Below are 19,435 nucleotides of genomic sequence, written 5' to 3'. Positions count from 1 at the left end.
CTGTGGTACTCTATCTCTGTCCTCTTCCACGGGAGTCTGACCATCAGGGTGGAAGGAATGGATGCTACCATCTGTGCAATGTCACAAATAGTTTGGGATCAACGAGACATACCTAACCAATAGTGTTGTTATATGTGTGCAATATGGACACCATCAGTATAAGGAGAGTGCATTGATAAAAAGACAGTTTACAAGCATTATCTTCACCATAATCACTGGGACAGGGGAGACTGCCTAACTCACTGTGCAGCTACTCTGTAATGTCCTCATCAAAAATTGGTTATGCTATCATATTTTGTATATATGACACTTGTATATTATGACTAGATGCCATAATGTGTTCTGTATTATAACATGTTATGGACATCCATACATCGTACCAGAGGAAACGTCTGTCAACCATTTGTGCCTCTTTTACAAAATTAGTCATTGCCATCAAGTTGCATGTGTTACATATAATCATTATACAATCCTGGAGGAGGAATGGGTGAATATCTACCATAGTCTGCTGGTGTCAACTGATGATGTACAACAGCATCTGGATGGACGTTGATGGAAGGACAATCTTCAGCACTTGTAGCGGGATGTACTGGTGGATCCTCGATTGACATATCCCCTGTGGAGGTGGAGCCAATTAATACAAACTATGCCGTTAGTCCTAATACATAAGGGGAATAGCAGGTAATATGTGCAACATTTATCCATACATGAAGTACAGTACATAAATGTTTGGCAATGTAGCTTTGTTCTGTCTGCAACTGTTATGCAGGTTATTAATATAAAAATATCCACTTTATCATATATATTACAGTAAAAGTATGTCAACTAAAATTTGTATTTTTTTTGGGGGGTGGGGTGGGGGTCTGGGTGGGAGAGCTCAAGCAGCCCAAGTTATCAGCATCACCCAGAATTTCCTAGTTGAAGTAACATGTATTAATCGGTCACGCCTGGGTAAGCTGAAATTAAGCCAGGTCTTTATGTGGGGCAATATCACGCTGATCACATTATACAGACTGGGGTCACACATGGGACCCAAGCCGGCTTTGGCTTCATGACGCCAGCCAGCTTAGGCTTCATGACGCCATGGTTTTTAGGTCTTGGCTTTGGCTTCATGACACCATGATTTTTAGGTCGTGGCTTCGGCTTCATGACGCCATGGTTTTTAGGGCTTGACTTTGGCTTCATGAAGCCATGGTTTTTAGGTCGCGGTTTCGGCTTCAGCTTCGAAGCCAAGGGCCTGGCTTCAGCCTCAACTGCTGGCTAAAGCACCAGACCCAGAAAATTCGTTACAGGAACAGAATATGCATAAAAACTGCCTGATTTTCATATTTTCAAGTACTTTCTTTTGCATCCACTTCAGCTGAATAAAATATCAAATATTATATACAGAATCCTTTATTTCCAGACTGACGATTCCTAGGGTCAACATTTGTATGTAAGAGATAATGGTACTGTACCTATTTGCCCCTAGGTAAGATGCAAGGTATTATGCACTCACTCACTTGCAAGGACTCACTACGTTTGAAGTTCTGATTTTCTTACTGGCTGGTTACAACTGGCATACTGTGACACGAAGCTGATTACTGGCTTCATAAAATTCTGACAGCTTCGGCTTTGTCTCTGTGAATGTTTACCTGGCTTCGGCTTCGGCTTCACGATTTTTCAAGGGCGCCGGCTTCGGCTTCATAACTTTCGAAGGGCTTCGGCTTCGAAGCCAAAGAGGTGGCTTCAGCCCCATGTCTGACTCGTTAACAAATTCATTGGTTGGGTACAGTGGTATGACAATACAACTTACTGATCCAGTAACTGGATGGCAATACATCTTGGAATGAAGGAGAGAAGAAATGAGTTTCAACTCGAGTTGAGAAATGGGTATGATATACTAAGCGAAGAAGAACTGAATGAAGGTGGGATTGAAGAGGAGTGGAAGCAATTGCAGACGGCTATTTTGCAGGCAGTGGAGGAAACCGTACCAGAAAACGAACAGGAAAGACGACAACAGTGGATAACTGATGACATTTTAGCAATGATGGAGGAAAGAAGATGAGAAAGAAATAATGAAAGTAGATACAGAGATCTAGATGATGAAATAAAAAGAAAATGCAAAGAAAAGAAAGAGGAATGGTTGAATGAAAAATGCCAACAAGTGGAAATATTACTGAGAACTAACACTAGGAAGATGTATAAAGTTACTGAAGAGGTAAGTGGAAGAAAAAGAAATGCTAGAAGTTCAGTAATAAAAGATAAAAATGGAAACATTTTAATGGATAAACAAGATGTATTAAAGAGATGGGAGGAATATATTCATGAGCTGTATGATGATGAGAGAGGAGTCAAGCCCGAGATTGACGGTGTAATGAGCGGACCAGTCTTATTAAAAGAGGAAATTCAGAAAGCTATGAGAAGTATGGGTAAGAATAAAGCAGGAGAGGATGGAGTGGAGGTCAAGGTGATGGAGGCAGCCGGAGAATTTGGATTAGAAAAAATAACCACTTTGGCAAACAGATTATATGATGCTGGATACATTTCAGAACCGATGAAAGTGTTTTTGTGGCCATCCCAAAGAAAAATGGCGCACTGGAATGTGATGAGCATAGACCTATAAGTACGATGAGTCAAATGGGGAAAGTATTGTTAAGAGTGATAGGGGAAAGAACAAGACGAAACATAAATAGCTATGTGGCAAAGGAGCAGTATGGATTTCGAAGGAGCAAAGGCATTAGAAATGCTATTTTGCATTGCGAATGTTGATAGAAATGTACCCCATCCACAAGTTACAGAAAGATCTCTGGAAGTACAGAGGGATTTATACTTGTGTTTTGTGGATTTTGAAAAGGCCTTTGACACAGTGAGGCGTTAAGAGATGGTGAGAATGTTGCGAATGGTTGGGGTAGACAATAAGGATATAAGAATCATTGTAAACCTGTGCTGGAAAAAAAAAAAAAAAAAAAAAACTGCTGTTAAGAGTCGGCGAGAAGACGGAGTGGGTGACTATAAAAAGAGGAGTACGACAGGGATGTGTTCTGATGCCAGACTTGTTTTCTTTATACGGACAAGTTGTAATGGACGAATTGAAGGAATTGGTAGGGGTCAAGGTTGGTGATAAGAACATAAATAATCTGAGGTATGCTGATGACACGGTACTGGTAGCGGATTCGGAAGAGAAACAGCAAGAACTGGTGGGTAGATTAGTGGAAGCATGTCAACAGAAAGGGATGAAGATTAACATCAGGAAAACAAAGGCAATGGTACTAACAAAGCGGAGAGAAGCGATAAATATCCCACTTAATATCCACGAAAGCTATATACAGCAGGTAAGAAGTTTCGAATTCTTGGGTGCTGTTATATCAGATGACAGAGGAAGTAAGAAGGAAATTGTAAGAATTGGTATTGCTGAAGGAGCTTTCGGACAAATGAGAAAAAATTTAACTAACATAACTATGGATATGAGGACACGAATAAGAGTGTTGAAATGTTTTGTTTGGTCAACGCTATTATATGGGTGCGATACGTGGACAGTAAAGAAGAAAATGAGAGAGAGATTACAAGCAGTTGAGGTAAGGTTTTTGAGATGAATGTTGAGAATATCATAGATTGAAAAACTAACACATGAAGAAGTTCCGAGAAGGGCAGGAGTGGAAAGAGAAATGAAGAAGACTATAAAGAAATGACAGATGGAATTTTTGGGATATGTTATATGAGTAAAAGAACTTGAAAATGATTGTTTACCTGGAAGAATAGAGGGAAGAAGAGCAAGAGGAAGACAACGATTAAAGTATATGGATTGTAAAAGAAGCAATTTACAAGGAAGAATCAGCAATGTGCAGTTAATCAGGATAGCTGAGGCTAGAGGAAGATGGCGCTCCATGGCCGCTAACGTCACATGACCGGCACTTCGGTAAGGTAAGGTAGTAGAGGAAGAAAGTTCAAATTAATTCCCTGTACCAAGAGACTTGCCTTACTGTACACATGTACCTCACATTACTCATTCACTCCCTAACTCACTCATTCACTCACAAAATACACTGTATGTGTGTGCACACAGGAATACCATTTGTGGCAACTCATTTATTCCAGAGTACCCGGTATGCAATGCTGTCATCAGCACTGCACTGTTGCATTTCCCAGTGGCTAATTATCTCAAAGCTAATGCCACTTTACATCTGCAGATAAAACACGCAGCCGGCCGGGGTAGGACGAGTTTAGAGGACTGGTTGGAATTTGGGCGTGGTTGGACGTGGGATATGGGTGTGGCTAGGACTAGCTGGGATTGGGCGTGGCTGGACGTGGGATACTGATATGACTAGAACTGGATGGGATGTGGCTGGACGTGGGATATGGGCGTGGCTAGAACTCGCTGGGATTGGGTGTGTCTAGGTGTAGGATTTGGCACTGGCTGGGCGTGAGAGCTGAATGTGGCTGAGCCTGTGGCTGGGCGTGAGATATGGGTGGGGCGGGGAGGAGGATTTGGGTGAGGCGGAGCAAGGGATTTGGGTGAGGCGGAGCAAGGGATTTGGGTGGGGCGGGGCGAGGGATTTGGGTGGGGCGGGGCAAGGATTTGGGTGGGGTGGGGCAAAGGATTTGAGTGAGGCGAGGTGAGGGATTTGGATGGGTCGGGGCGAGGGATTTGTGTGGGTTGGGGTGAGATTTGTGTGGGGTGGGGCGAGAGATTTGGATGGGGCGGGGCGAGGGATTTGGATGGGGCGGGACAAGGGATTTGTGTGGTGCGGGGCATGGGATTTGGGTGCGGTGGGGCGATGGATTTGGGTGGGGCGAGGCGATGGATTTGGGTGAGGTGGGGCGGGGTGAGGGATTTGGGTGGGGCGGGGTATGGGATTTGGCTATGGTTGTGCTTGGTAATTGCGCGTGGGATCTGGGCGTGGTTGGGAGGCTGGATGAGGACTAGACAGGATTCAGGTAGGGCTGAGTGGGATTTGGGCGTGTTTGGGAATGGGATTTAGGCGTGAGATCTAAGACAGACGGGTTTGGGGGGATTTGGGCGTGGTTGGTGTGGAATTTGGCCGTTGTTGAATGCGGAGAGGTGTGGCTGCTGGGATTTAGGCTGGAGAGACGTTGTGGAGTGAGGTCTGGTGGGGTGGGGTATATTGATGAAATCTGGTATGATGTGGTGTTAAGTGGTGGGCTGGTGAGATGTGTGGTGTGATGGGATGTGGTGTGGTATGTGGTGTGACGTGCTGTAAATCATTGTGAGATGTGAGATGTACTATTATAAAGAATGGGGGTATATGAGTCTGCTGTAAGGAATGGTGTGGTCTAAAGCGTGGTGTGGTGTGGTGAGGCCAGTTTTATTTAATGTGGTGTGGTGTCTATCTATCTATTGCCAGACGCCTCAAGCCCGTTTGGGGTGGCCACAAACAAATCGCCTCCAAGTCGCCCTGTCCCCCGCCATTTCACTCCCCTGCTCCCAACTCACACCCCCCTCTCTCATATACCTCTCCACCCCATCCCTCCATCTCATCCTCGGCCTCCCCCTCCCTCTTCCCCCCTCCACCTCTCTCACATACACTCTCTTCGTCAGTCTTTCACACTCCATCCTCTCCACATGGCCAAACCACCTCAGTGTGTTCCTCATAACGCTTCCTATCACATCCACATCCACACCACAACGCTCCTTTATATCCTCATTCGTCAGCCTGTCTCTCCATGTGACTCCACAGGCTCCTCTTAAATAACTCATTTCCACTGCTCTCACTCTTGACTTGTGTCCTTCCAACAACGTCCAAGCTTCACTTCCATACGTTAGAGTTGGTATCACAATACTGTCATGTAGTAGCTTTTTCACTTCCATGCTCACTTCCCTGTTTCTTATCACTGCTTTCAAAGAACCAGCAGCCTTTCTTCCCTGCTGTACCCTTTCAAGCACTTCACCCTCCAAACCTCCATCCTTACTATCACACTACCCAAGTACTTAAACGTACTCACATTTTCCAATTCCTCACCATCCATGTACAGATTGAACAACCATGGAGACATAACACATCCCTGTTTCAAACCAACTTTCAAAGAGAAAAATTCACTTAGTTCACCATCCACACGCACTGCAGCCTTCGCATCATCGTACATACTCTTCACAGCATTCAACAACTTCCCATCTACTCCATATATTCTTAACACTTTCCACAATCCTTGTCTATCCACCCTGTCATATGCTTTCTCCAAATCCATGAAAGCCGCATACAACTTCTTTCCCTTCTCTAGAAACTTTTCCACTAAAGATCTAAGAATGAATATCTGATCTACACAACCTCTTCCTTTCCTAAAGCCTCCCTGTTCTTCTCCAACTAATTTCTCTGTTCTTTCTCTAACTCTGTGGTGTTTTGTGGTGGGCTGGTGAGATGTGTGGTGTGGTTTAATGTGGTGTGGAGTGGTGTTGTGTAACGACGAGTGGCGTGGAGGGGAAGGCAGAGTAATCCTATGGTGTTAGGCGTGGTGTGGTGCGGTGCAGTGTGGTGTGGTGTGGAGGGGAAGGTTGTGTAATCCTTTAGTGTCAGGTGTGGTGTGGTGGCGTGGGGTGGGGTGGGGAGGGGTGGGGTGTTGTGTGGTGTGGTGCGGTGCAGTGTGGTGTGGAGGGGAAGGTAGTGTAATCCTTTAGTGTTAGGTGAGGTGAGGTGTGGTGTGGTGTGGTGTAGTGTGGAGGTGAAGGTAGTGTAATCCTTTAGTGTTACGTGTGGCGTGGTGTGGTGCAGTGCAGTGTGGTGTGGAGGGGAAGGTAGTGTAATCCTTTAGTGTTACGTTTGGTGTGGTGTGGTGTGGTGTGGTGCAGTGTGGTGTGGTGTGGAGGGGAAGGTAGTGTAATCCTATAGTGTTAGATGTTGTGTGGTGTGGTGTAGTGTAGTGTGGTGTGGTGTGGTGTGGTGGGGAAGGTAGCATAATCCTTTAGTGTTAGGTGTGGTGTGGTTGGTGCGGTGCAGTGTGGTGTGGTGTGGAGGGGAAGGTAGTGTAATCCTTTAGTGTTAGGTGTGGTGTGGTGGGGAAGGTACTGTAATCCTTTAGTGTTATGTGTGTTGTCGTGCTATCGTAAAGGTTAAGAGGTTAAACACTTTTAACTCAAGCATCATAACAACCCCTTTTAACCACCAGCATAATGGGCTGGTAATTACTTAAGTCGTCTCCATATATGTGATCGTGTGTCGCCGCACGGCAAGCTGCGGCAACAACTACAGCAATACGGAAGACAACGACGATACTGACGACGCTGATGATGGTGATGACGACTTACACCAGGCATTCGATGAGAACGCAACACACGCGGCTGCGGCTGACTCACCCACCATCGGACCACCCAGCATCCGACCACAACCACCCATACCACAACCACGTCATCCACAACAATCAGTAAGGGATAAAGGATATCGAAAAACGTTACGTGACAAATATCGTTACCTGCGGCACCTTGAAAAGATGGAAGAAGCCGCAGATCAGTGAATGGTGAAGAATGAAAAATGAAAAGTGAATGAACAATGAGTAATAATAAGAGGGAGTGCCGAGGCACACAGTTACTCTCACAGCCCTGTACTGTCTACACTTAATTAAATTTATGTGCTCCGAACGAAGAGCTAGATACGGCCTAATGGAGTAGTATCCTATGTACATATACAGAGATAAGAGAAGAGTGATTCAAAAATAAAGGGTAGCAATATCTAGTGTGAATTAACGTTATACAATGGACATTATTTCAAAATGTTGCGGACCAGACCCGACCAAGAACACTGAGAGAAGTGAACGAAGGATATGTAGAGTACACGCCTACTTCCGGCCCCTGTACTTTTCCTGAGGGAGAAGCAGAAGGTTGGGAGTCAGTAGAAGCAGAGAGGGCAAAGAGTCGAGAAGAACCTGGGGGAGGATCTTAGCTAGAAGGCCGCCTGAGCACCCTACCACGACGATGAGACTGGTGATGTCTTGGTACTCTACGGTATCAGTGAGTAGATATTCTTGTTAGAGAACATAGAGGAAAGTGGAACTGAGAGAAGGAAAGAGAGAAAGGAGAAGAAAGTGAAATACACTGTGAAAAATATTAAGAGTATACTGTAGATTCGTGGTAGGGTACCGGTATAACAGGACGGGCCAGATAGTTTGTATGATTGTTAAATTAACTTATTTGCTCAATGGTGAAAGGAACAACGATTATATAAAAGTTAAGTGTCTTTATGGTGAAGTATTGAGTTAGGGTACATGACTGTGTTAAAGAGTGATATTAATTTTGCAGAAATATATTGAAATAACTTAAGGTGAAGTGATACGAGAATAAAATGTTACAGAGATTAATGTTCTAGTAGTAATAATGCTAAGGAGAGATGATGGTGTGCTAGAGTATTGTTCTTAGTATTACCCTATGTGTAAAGGAATATTACCTTTAGTATTACCTTGTATTTAACCATAATAGTCTTGGTTTTATTTTAGTAAGAGAGAGTATTATCTTCAGTGACGAGTGATAATATTCGTGAACTGTTACTTGTTTAATGGAACTTAGTTGTCTTGTTGATTACCATTGTAAGGTGGCATGATTTAATAGTTTTATTGTAGAGTAAGATCATAAAGTAGTTGCATAACTTGGAGTTCATAGAGTGGACCAAATCAGTTGATTGCTTTGACTTAGTGTATAAATTGTACATAAATTGTAGATAAACAAAAAAGAGAAAATTAGTTTGAGTAACCCTAGAATCCCTTCCTCTTAATAAGGAACGAGACGCTCCCACGTAGCGCCGGCCTTAAATGGACTTGTGATTACTTGATGTGTTGTTATGTCGGGTTCCCCACTTGGACTTATCCAGCGCTACCTAATGAAACTTAATTAAATCTGACTAACCTAATTGGACTTAACGTAACGTAACTGAACTGTCTTCCATAAGAGAAGAATAGATAAAGAGTAAAGCAAGCAAGTGGGGCACGACATACTGGTGGCAGCTGTGGTGGGATTCTAAGGTGAAAAAACTTGTTATTCAGATTTGTTATGAATATTGGTCCCCTAAGCCCTCCACGTTCTCCATCCCCAGTGTCTCGTGGTTTAATACAGAGTCCTGAAGAGTGGTTTAGATTGCGTAGGTGCGCATCAGAGGAAGCGTTACATCAGTATCTTGCGAATCTTCGTATTCAAGCCCCACCCCGGTGTGACTCCGCGTTTTCTGACCATTTATTAGATTATTTTGGGGGAGTTAGAGAAGTTATCATGAGCAGACCACACTCTCCAGTAGGAGGTGCGGCCGCTGCCGCCCCTGCTCCTGCTCTGGACCCTTTGCAGAATCTTGCTGATAAATTGAGTCAGACTTTAACTGGCAATGCTGTAAATAATTATGCTAAGATAACGGGTCTTCCTTATTTTTGTGGTGGAGAGGCAATATCGCCGGATTTCCCTCAGTATAGATGCATCACAAGCGCGAGGCGTTGGTTACAAACTATAGATGATATGACAGTGGGACCACTTTGGACTGATGAAGGTCGATTAGAGCTAGCTAAAACGCATAGCATAGACGCTGCCTATTCACATCTTCTCAATACGATTAAGAAAGTCGGTGCGGATTGGACAGCTGTGAAAGCTGAATTTTTAAGAATTTATCCTGCTGATGCACGAGCCAGTACACTTTTAAGTGAACTGGGATCTGCTGTTCGCTCTCCAGGGGAGACGTTTCACCAATTCTTTGTGCGTCTTGAGACTTTGAGTACTCAAGCGAACGAGGTAGAGCCAGGTCATGATGATGTTATTGATAAAGTAGCTGCAGGTGCATTACTTAAGAGTGTACCGCCGGAGGTGCAAGACATGTTGAGCGATGCGGAGCGTGACGACCCTTATAGGATCTTGGCAGCCATGCTAAAATATGCAGAAACACACCCCAAGTTAAAGTTGTTAGAGAGGACAGAGAGAAACAAACCAAATATAAATGTAGTGACGACAGAAAAGCCGAAACCTCGCACTGGCCTCAAAAGTGATGAAGCTCAAGGAGTAAGAGGGGGTGGGCCTCCACCTATTACTTGCTATTCATGCAAAAAGACAGGACACATTGCTAAGAATTGCCCCATGGCTGAGTGCTATTACTGCCACGGTAAAGGCCATATTGCTCGAGAATGCAACTGGAGGTTTGGCCCTACTTCTAGTCAGACAGGCGCTACTAGTAATCAGCCAGGAAGATGTTATCACTGCCATAAACCTGGTCACCAGGCACGGCAGTGTTGGGCAGGCAGGAGAGCGCAAGAGTGGGAGAGAGAAGATAATAGAGGAAGAGGGAGAAGTGATCCATGGGGACAGGCGTCAGGTGAAAGACAGTCAGGTGCAGTACCTTGGACTCAGAAAAAAAAAACGCCGATCCAATTCCGATCGCCTCACTCGTGGGCTACGAGAAACTAGTCGCAATGATGGTGAATGTGAAAGGCCTAGATGAAAGTGTCTTAGCCTTGATTGACACAGGAGCTGCTAGGTCGTTGATTACGAGAGAAGTATATCAACAGTTAAAAAGGAGCGTTGAGCAAGATGACTGGGAATCAGAGGAAACGGTTAAATTATTTAACGTAAGTGGAGATGAGATATTGACTGATGGAGCTATAAAGGTTGAACTTCAGATTGGAAATAAGTGGTATGCTCATACTTTTCTTATAGTGGGAAGCTTAGGCTTACCAGCACCCATGTTGCTTGGGATGGATTTTATGCTCAGCACTAGGATGGAGTTACTAACGAATCCTCTAACCTTGTATATAGAGGGCGAATCTGTGAATATTGTCCCTCTAGAGTATAAAGGAGCGGCACCAGTGAACAGTGAGTCAGAAGCAGACGTAGAGGTAGTAAAAGCTGTGATACCGACGAGTACGGAGCTAGGTCCTTGGACTTGCGGTACCGTCATTTTAGAGGTAAGAATGCGGTCAAGCGAAGCGGCTATCTTTGAACCTCAGGAAGGAAACATGTTGGCATCTACATTGTGTCCAGGATTAGTGTTATTACAGGAGAAAGCTGGGATCCCAGAACGAGAAGAGTTAGAGGAAGTAGAGAAGGCACGAGAGAAATCGCGATTTCATTTTAAGGTGAGGTTCGTCAATCCTAGTCCGGACAGGATCGAACTCAAGGGAGGTACATGTCTGGGTCATATCAGGCCGTGTAGTAGAGTATTGTGGGATACAAATGAGAATAAACAGAAAGGCCTAGGAGAAATTGTATCAGGAGTCATGATGAAAGAGACTAGAATGACCGAGAGAGCACGAACGAAGAAACTGTTTGCCTTAGTTGATAGTATGTTTTCCCCACATTTGATGAGTAAGGAGAATGAAGCTCTGAGAGCACTGATAATGAAGTATCCGACAGTGTTCGCATTGGAGGATGAACCCTTGAATGTGACCCCTTACTACTATCATGAAATAATAACTGTGACCCCGGAAGTAGCTTATAGAAAACCTTATCCTATACCGGTAAAGTATCATGAAGAGGTCAAGGAAAGCTTGAAAACTATGTTGGAGCAAGGAGTTATACGACCCTCCCGAAGTCCTTACAACGCACCCCTGGTGCCTATAGCTAAGAAAGAGGGCGGATTGAGATTATGTTTGGATTTTAGAAAGCTGAATGCTAATATCAGAGAGGATCGATTCCCTCTACCTAACATTCAGAACATCTTAGCACAGCTGGGAAAGAGTCGTTACTTCAGCTGTTTGGACCTCCGTCAGGGGTACCATCAGATACCATTAACAGAGGATTGTAAGGAAAAGACAGCCTTTTCCTCTCCTGAAGGTCACTGGGAGTACAATGTGCTTCCCTTTGGACTTAAGGAAGCGCCAGCTGCGTTTCAGAGAGTGATTAACCATGTGTTAATTGGGCTTACGGGCTCCATCACACATGTGTACCTGGATGACATAATAATTCAGGGCGAGACTTGGGAGGAACATCTAAAAAATTTAGATATAGTGCTGGGAAGATTGAGTGATGTAAATCTTTCTCTAAGATTGTCCAAGTGTCATTTTTTAAAATCAGAAGTGGACTATTTGGGACATGTTGTTAGTGCCACAGGCATAAAACCACAACCCCAAAAGGTGAATGCTATTCGTGATATAGCCACTCCCAAAACTGTCTGTGAATTGCAGTCCTTCCTCGGAATGACTAATTACTACCGACGGTATATTCAGGGTTACGCTGAGAAGGCTGGACCACTCATTAAATTGACAGGTGGTAGAAAGAATAAAAAGAGAGATAACACCCCGATACAATGGAGTGTTGAAGCAGAGACTGCGTTTCAAACACTGAAACACGAGTTGCTTGAAGGAGTGACTTTGCAGTTTCCAGACTTCACAAAGAAATTTGTGCTGACTACAAACGCTTCTTCTTCTGCTATAGGAGGAGTATTACAGCAGGAAGACGACGCAGGTCATTTACGGCCTATCACTTATTTTAGCCGACGGTTAAACTCTGCTGAAGTGAAGTATAGCACTATAGAGAGAAGCTTTGGCTATAGTATATGGTCTCCAAGTAAATAGGAGCTTAATATTGGGTTACGAGGTAGAGCTTCGTGTGGATCATAGACCCCTGGTCTGGCTGCTGAACACAACTAGCCCTAGTGGACGAATTGCTAGGTGGCAACTTTTGGTTGCCGAGTATAACATTAAGATAACCTATATACCAGGCAAAGATAATGTTGTAGCAAATGCCTTATCTAGACTTCGAGGCCAAGTGTTATCGGAGGACAGAGTTCTCGCAGTTACGGGTACAAAACCAAAGATAAGAGAAAGAACCAAAGATGATGATGATGATGATGATGATGATAGCGAGTGCGAAAAAGAAAGATTATCAAATATCCAGAATTGATGAAGATAGAGAAAGAGACATAATAAGATGGAGAGAGTTGGTAGTGAGACCCAGACAGGATGCGCATCCATTGTATAAAAGAATGAAGGAACAATATCTTCAGTGTATACGAAATGGAGAAGTAGAAGTGACTAGAGAAGAAATTAAAGATGCACACAGAACACTAGGAGTTAGTACTAGTGAGTTCATAGTTGAAGATGGATTACTCTATCATTATGATACCAATGAGTATGATGAGAGTCTAAAACAAGTTGTAACTCCTGATGAATGCAAACAGATTGCTCTAGAGATAGCTCATAAATTACCTACTGTAGGTCATGAAGGAATCAAAGTAACTTTAGAAAGACTAAAACGATTTAGTTGGTGGCCACGGATGAGTAGAGATGTTGAGAGTTATTGCAAGGCGTGCCTTACTTGCAACCGCTTCAAGCCGTCGGGGGACGCCCCGGCGCCGTTGCAGCGATACCCTAGGGTAGGAGTACCCTTTGAGAGAATTCATATGGACTTGATCGGCCCCATAAACCCAAGTGAAGAGGGATATAAATATATTATGACAGTAATAGATGTGATGACACGATATTTGATAGCCGTCCCGCTTCGTACGAAAACTGCTGATGAGGTTGCCAGAGCGTTCGTTAAAAATGTCGTGTGTGTTCATGGAGCACCACGCTGGATGGTCACAGACCAAGGAACAGAGTTCGTCAATGCCACTCTTAAAGGGATAGCTGAGTTGCTAAAGACGAGAAAGACAACAACAACAGCGTATCACCCGTCTGCCAATGGGGTGATTGAAAGAGCCAATGCCACAGTAATGAAATACCTAAGGAGTTTAGTAGAGGATAATCCACAAATATGGGATTCAATGTTGTGCTTTGCCACATGGGCATACAACACAGCATATCACAGAGTGTTGAAGGAATCCCCATTCTACCTCATGTTCCTCAGGGACCCTGGTGTCCCGTATGATGTCGTAAAACAGGAACCGATCTGTTATGATCTGGATGACTATAAAAATGAAATGGCCATTAAGGCTAATCGTACCTTTAGGAAATGTTTAAGGTACATTGAGGAAAGTCAGGAGGCCATGGAGAAGCAACAGACATCGAGAGCAAAAGTAAAAGAGATTCGTACAGGAGATAGGGTTTATGTACGAAAGATTCCCAAGCCAGGAGAGCCTAAGAAACTTCAACCCCTATATGATGGACCTTTTAGAGTAAAAGGGAAAATTAGTGATGTGATAGTAAAACTGGTAGACATAAACACGGGGAGAGTCATGAAAGTCCACACAGACAGAGTCAGGCTTGCCCATGAAGATAATTTAGACGAGACAATGAATGGTAATGTACGGAGAGCATATCCCCTTCATGAGGGCACTCTGCCACCAGAGGAAGTGCAGGATTATGAATTGAGAGATATTTTAGACGTAGAAAGAGCGGAAGAAGGAAATGCCTCACAATTGCAGGAAACAGAGGAAAATACTCAAAGTGTGCAGAGCTTGCATGAAGAGCAAGAAGAAGGTGCAGTGGCCGATTTGATTGATAATGCCCAAGGAGGAAGACAAACCTATAGTTTAAGATCTAAAGGACAGGCAACAGAATTACCTAATATTATGGATAAGCCTATAGAGTATCTAAAATAAAGTTGACCTTTTTTACAGGTCCTACTGACCGTGATCATCAGTGGACTTGGAAGTCAAGCATGGGAAGACCTACCAGTGAGAGCGGGACTTGCATTCACCGAACAGCGTCAGGCCCACTTTACAGGAAACTCTTTTATTATACCGTATGTTATTGACATGGATGAGTTTTATCAGCCCCTGATGCGTGCTCGTAAACTAGCTGCCGATGTTGCATGGTCAATAGACCATATGGATGATTCATCAGTTATTGTTAACGTTTTACGAGAGACATTAACATCTTTTGATTTGGAATTTGCTAAACCGTTTCACTCTCTCAATGATTATTTGTCATCATTATTAAATGATGCCACCACCCCGTCGGGATCTCGCAGTAAGCGAGGAGCCTTTAATATATTGGGAACCATTTCTAACGCTTTGTTTGGTACAGCAACACAAGAGCAGATAGATCTTATACACCACCAGTTAGCTAATATAGAATCTTTTACAGAGGAAGAAAGAGTAGAGCTTAATTTACATTCTGAAATACTAAATGCCACTGTACGAGACATGCGTGCCATGCAGAAAGCTATACAGCGATTAGAGAAGGCTGCTAATGTCTCTAACTATTTAGTTAGACAGGTTAGCTTATTGACACTAAAGAATGAGGAGGAAATAAGGATAACAGAGGCTATGAATGATTTGTCCCTTGCTTTAATAGACATACAAAATGATCATTTTGGTTTAAAGTTAGGTCTAGAGAAAATGTTGGCAGGAAAATTTTCATCATTCCTAGTTCCCAATTCGGTACTTTTATCACTTCTGAGAGAAGCTTCCTTGTTAAAACCTGGCCTGTTATATCCTGCACGTTTAGAATTTTTAGCTGTTTATCAGGATGCTATAACTGTAGTTCCACGAAGATCTTCTAGTTCTCAAACATTGAATTTCTACCTACTAGTACCCCTGAGGGGTGATCCTGATGACATTTTTGATGTGTATCAGATAACGTCTCTACCTTTCACAGTCCCAGACACACCATACTTTGTTCGTCATGATAGAGTTGCTCAATATTTGGCGATCAGCCAAACCAGAAGACATTATGTAACACTAGAGTCATTTGACTTGTGTAGAAATTATTAATATGTCCGCCTATAAGACCAATATATGATACCTCTGTTCTAACATGTGAAACTGCATTGTTTTTTAATAAGCCTGAGGCTAGTAAGTTATGCTCAAAGGTTGTGCTGAAGAGTTTTAACCCAGTTTTCATCAGATATAAAACTGGTTGGGCTTTTTCTACGCCCTACCCAATTCACTTCACTCTCACATGCCCTAATAAAGTAGAGTCTCAGTCAGAGCATGTAGCTCAAAATACAGGCTTACTTGCCCTAGGTGAAGGATGTAGTGCTCATAGCAGTGCCTTGGTTTTGCCTGCTTATGCCACAGTTATTCGACAGCAAGAATTAAAGATCACCCCCATAGCGATTCCCATTAATGTATCTCTGACGCCCTTAGAAAAATCAGCATTACTGAATCTATTATTTCAAAGTACAGCAGATGATGTCGAGCTGGGTGACTCACTTCCACTGCAGACCCTTATCCACCGTATGAAGGTCATTCAACCCCTGCGTCACCACCTGAGCGCTGCTACACCTTGGACGACTTATGTGCTTGTAGTTGGTGTGGTTATCCTGGTCCTTGTGGTGATAGCTTTCCTATGCTATCGCTTCTACCGAGCCACCTGCCCACTACCAGTTCTTCAACGTGCGGAATCGTGGGCCTTCGAGGAGTTTCGTCGTCAGGAGATGTCACGAGGACGTGACATTCTTGGCATCGGAGAATGTCGCCGCACGGCAAGCTGCGGCAACAACTACAGCAATACGGAAGACAACGACGATACTGACGACGCTGATGATGGTGATGACGACTTACACCAGGCATTCGATGAGAACGCAACACACGCGGCTGCGGCTGACTCACCCACCATCGGACCACCCAGCATCCGACCACAACCACCCATACCACAACCACGTCATCCACAACAATCAGTAAGGGATAAAGGATATCGAAAAACGTTACGTGACAAATATCGTTACCCTGCGGCACCTTGAAAAGATGGAAGAAGCCGCAGATCAGTGAATGGTGAAGAATGAAAAATGAAAAGTGAATGAACAATGAGTAATAATAAGAGGGAGTGCCGAGGCACACTGTTACTCTCACAGCCCTGTACTGTCTACACTTAATTAAATTTATGTGCTCCGAACGAAGAGCTAGATACGGCCTAATGGAGTAGTATCCTATGTACATATACAGAGATAAGAGAAGAGTGATTCAAAAATAAAGGGTAGCAATATCTAGTGTGAATTAACGTTATACAATGGACATTATTTCAAAATGTTGCGGACCAGACCCGACCAAGAACACTGAGAGAAGTGAACGAAGGATATGTAGAGTACACGCCTACTTCCGGCCCCTGTACTTTTCCTGAGGGAGAAGCAGAAGGTTGGGAGTCAGTAGAAGCAGAGAGGGCAAAGAGTCGAGAAGAACCTGGGGGAGGATCTTAGCTAGAAGGCCGCCTGAGCACCCTACCACGACGATGAGACTGGTGATGTCTTGGTACTCTACGGTATCAGTGAGTAGATATTCTTGTTAGAGAACATAGAGGAAAGTGGAACTGAGAGAAGGAAAGAGAGAAAGGAGAAGAAAGTGAAATACACTGTGAAAAATATTAAGAGTATACTGTAGATTCGTGGTAGGGTACCGGTATAACAGGACGGGCCAGATAGTTTGTATGATTGTTAAATTAACTTATTTGCTCAATGGTGAAAGGAACAACGATTATATAAAAGTTAAGTGTCTTTATGGTGAAGTATTGAGTTAGGGTACATGACTGTGTTAAAGAGTGATATTAATTTTGCAGAAATATATTGAAATAACTTAAGGTGAAGTGATACGAGAATAAAATGTTACAGAGATTAATGTTCTAGTAGTAATAATGCTAAGGAGAGATGATGGTGTGCTAGAGTATTGTTCTTAGTATTACCCTATGTGTAAAGGAATATTACCTTTAGTATTACCTTGTATTTAACCATAATAGTCTTGGTTTTATTTTAGTAAGAGAGAGTATTATCTTCAGTGACGAGTGATAATATTCGTGAACTGTTACTTGTTTAATGGAACTTAGTTGTCTTGTTGATTACCATTGTAAGGTGGCATGATTTAATAGTTTTATTGTAGAGTAAGATCATAAAGTAGTTGCATAACTTGGAGTTCATAGAGTGGACCAAATCAGTTGATTGCTTTGACTTAGTGTATAAATTGTACATAAATTGTAGATAAACAAAAAAGAGAAAATTAGTTTGAGTAACCCTAGAATCCCTTCCTCTTAATAAGGAACGAGACGCTCCCACGTAGCGCCGGTCTTAAATGGACTTGTGATTACTTGATGTGTTGTTATGTCGGGTTCCCCACTTGGACTTATCCAGCGCTACCTAATGAAACTTAATTAAATCTGACTAACCTAATTGGACTTAACGTAACTGAACTTAGTCTTCCATAAGAGAAGAATAGATAAAGAGTAAAGCAAGCAAGTGGGGCACGACACGTGTGTCTGTCTGTTGTGGCTACTATTAACTAAGGAAGGCCTTGATCGACTAACCTAATCTTTTGTAGGTTGTATACACTGACGTCTAGGTCAAGTTACAGTAGAGTCGTTACGTCATAGTTCAAGGTTATAAGATAAAATAATCTATTTCTAGCAGATGATTGTCCTTACATTACATTTTTACTAGTCCTCGTCAATTTTACTATGATTTGGAAGGGCTGATTGGACTGAAGGGGTTTCAAAGATCTCAGAAAGTTAACGAAGTTCAGAGAGAGAGAGAGAGAGAGAGAGAGCACATAAGTACGATGGCTGGGCTGTAGACAAAGCAATTAAGGGTGGTTTGGGGGTGATGGTGGAAAATGAAAGAAAAGGGTTTAGCCGTGAAGGTGTTTGAATGTATGGGTGTGGTGGTGTTGACGTGTATATATTGTGGGAAGGGGAGTATGGTTGTGTTGAGGAGGAAGTGTAAGCTGTGTAGTCTGTCAGAAAGGGAGTGTGGTGATAATGAGTGGAAAACGGAGGTGTGGATTGAGCCATGTTAAGGGCACGGTTATTAAAAAAAAAAAAAAAAAAAAAAAAAAAAAAAGACGTGTGAATGTGAGGGGAGTGGGATAAAAATTTTAATGTTGGAAGGGACAGGAGTTTGATGTGTTGAAAACAAGAAGCTTTCACAGAGGAGGTGTGTAGGTGTACTGTAAACAAAAACTAAAGGAAGGGGTAGATGTTATATGTATAATTGTGGGGAAAAAGGGGGGGAGGAGAGATGTGTAAAAGCATTTGTTAAAACAGGAAGAACTGAAACAAAGATGTGGGAAGAGACGAAAGATGGAAATGTATGACCGAAAAGTGCAGGGAATAAAATCGATGCTAAGTGTGGAGGTGTAAGTGTTTAAGGTGTAGAAAAAGGGTAGTGTGGCAAAAAAGTTAGTCTATGGGAAAAAGTGTGAATGTTAAGTGTGTAAAATTGGTGCGAAAAAAGGGTGTTGAGAGATGCATAAAATGAAAAATAAATAAATAAATGGGTGAAGAAAAAGTGTGAAAAATGAAGCATAAAGATGTGTGTAAATGATGTGTGTAAAACGAGTACCATGAAAACAACGGGGTGTGGGAAGGGCCGATGTGTATTACGTGTAAAAATAATATGTAGGTGTGGGGAGGTGTAGGTGTATGAGGTGTGGGAAAGAATAACGTGTGGATAACTCAGGCGTAGGAAGGAAGATGTATAACTTGTGAAAAAAAAAAAAAAAAAAACTCGGTGTGGGAAGGTTTTGGTGTACAGGTGTAAAGGCTGGGTGATAAAAGTGTGGGAAAAGGTGTTATAATGTTAGCTGTAGAAAAAGACAATGTAGAAAGAAGACGTGCACGGAACTGAGGCATGGAGAGAGAGAGAGAGAGAGAGAGAGAGAGAGAGAGAGAGAGAGAG

This window comes from Coenobita brevimanus, chromosome 96 (genome assembly GCF_032717465.1).
Source record: "Coenobita brevimanus isolate Jiangsu-jjx chromosome 96, ASM3271746v2, whole genome shotgun sequence".
NCBI classification, from domain to species: Eukaryota; Metazoa; Arthropoda; class Malacostraca; order Decapoda; family Coenobitidae; genus Coenobita; species Coenobita brevimanus.
This window is presented reverse-complemented; position numbering follows the sequence as displayed.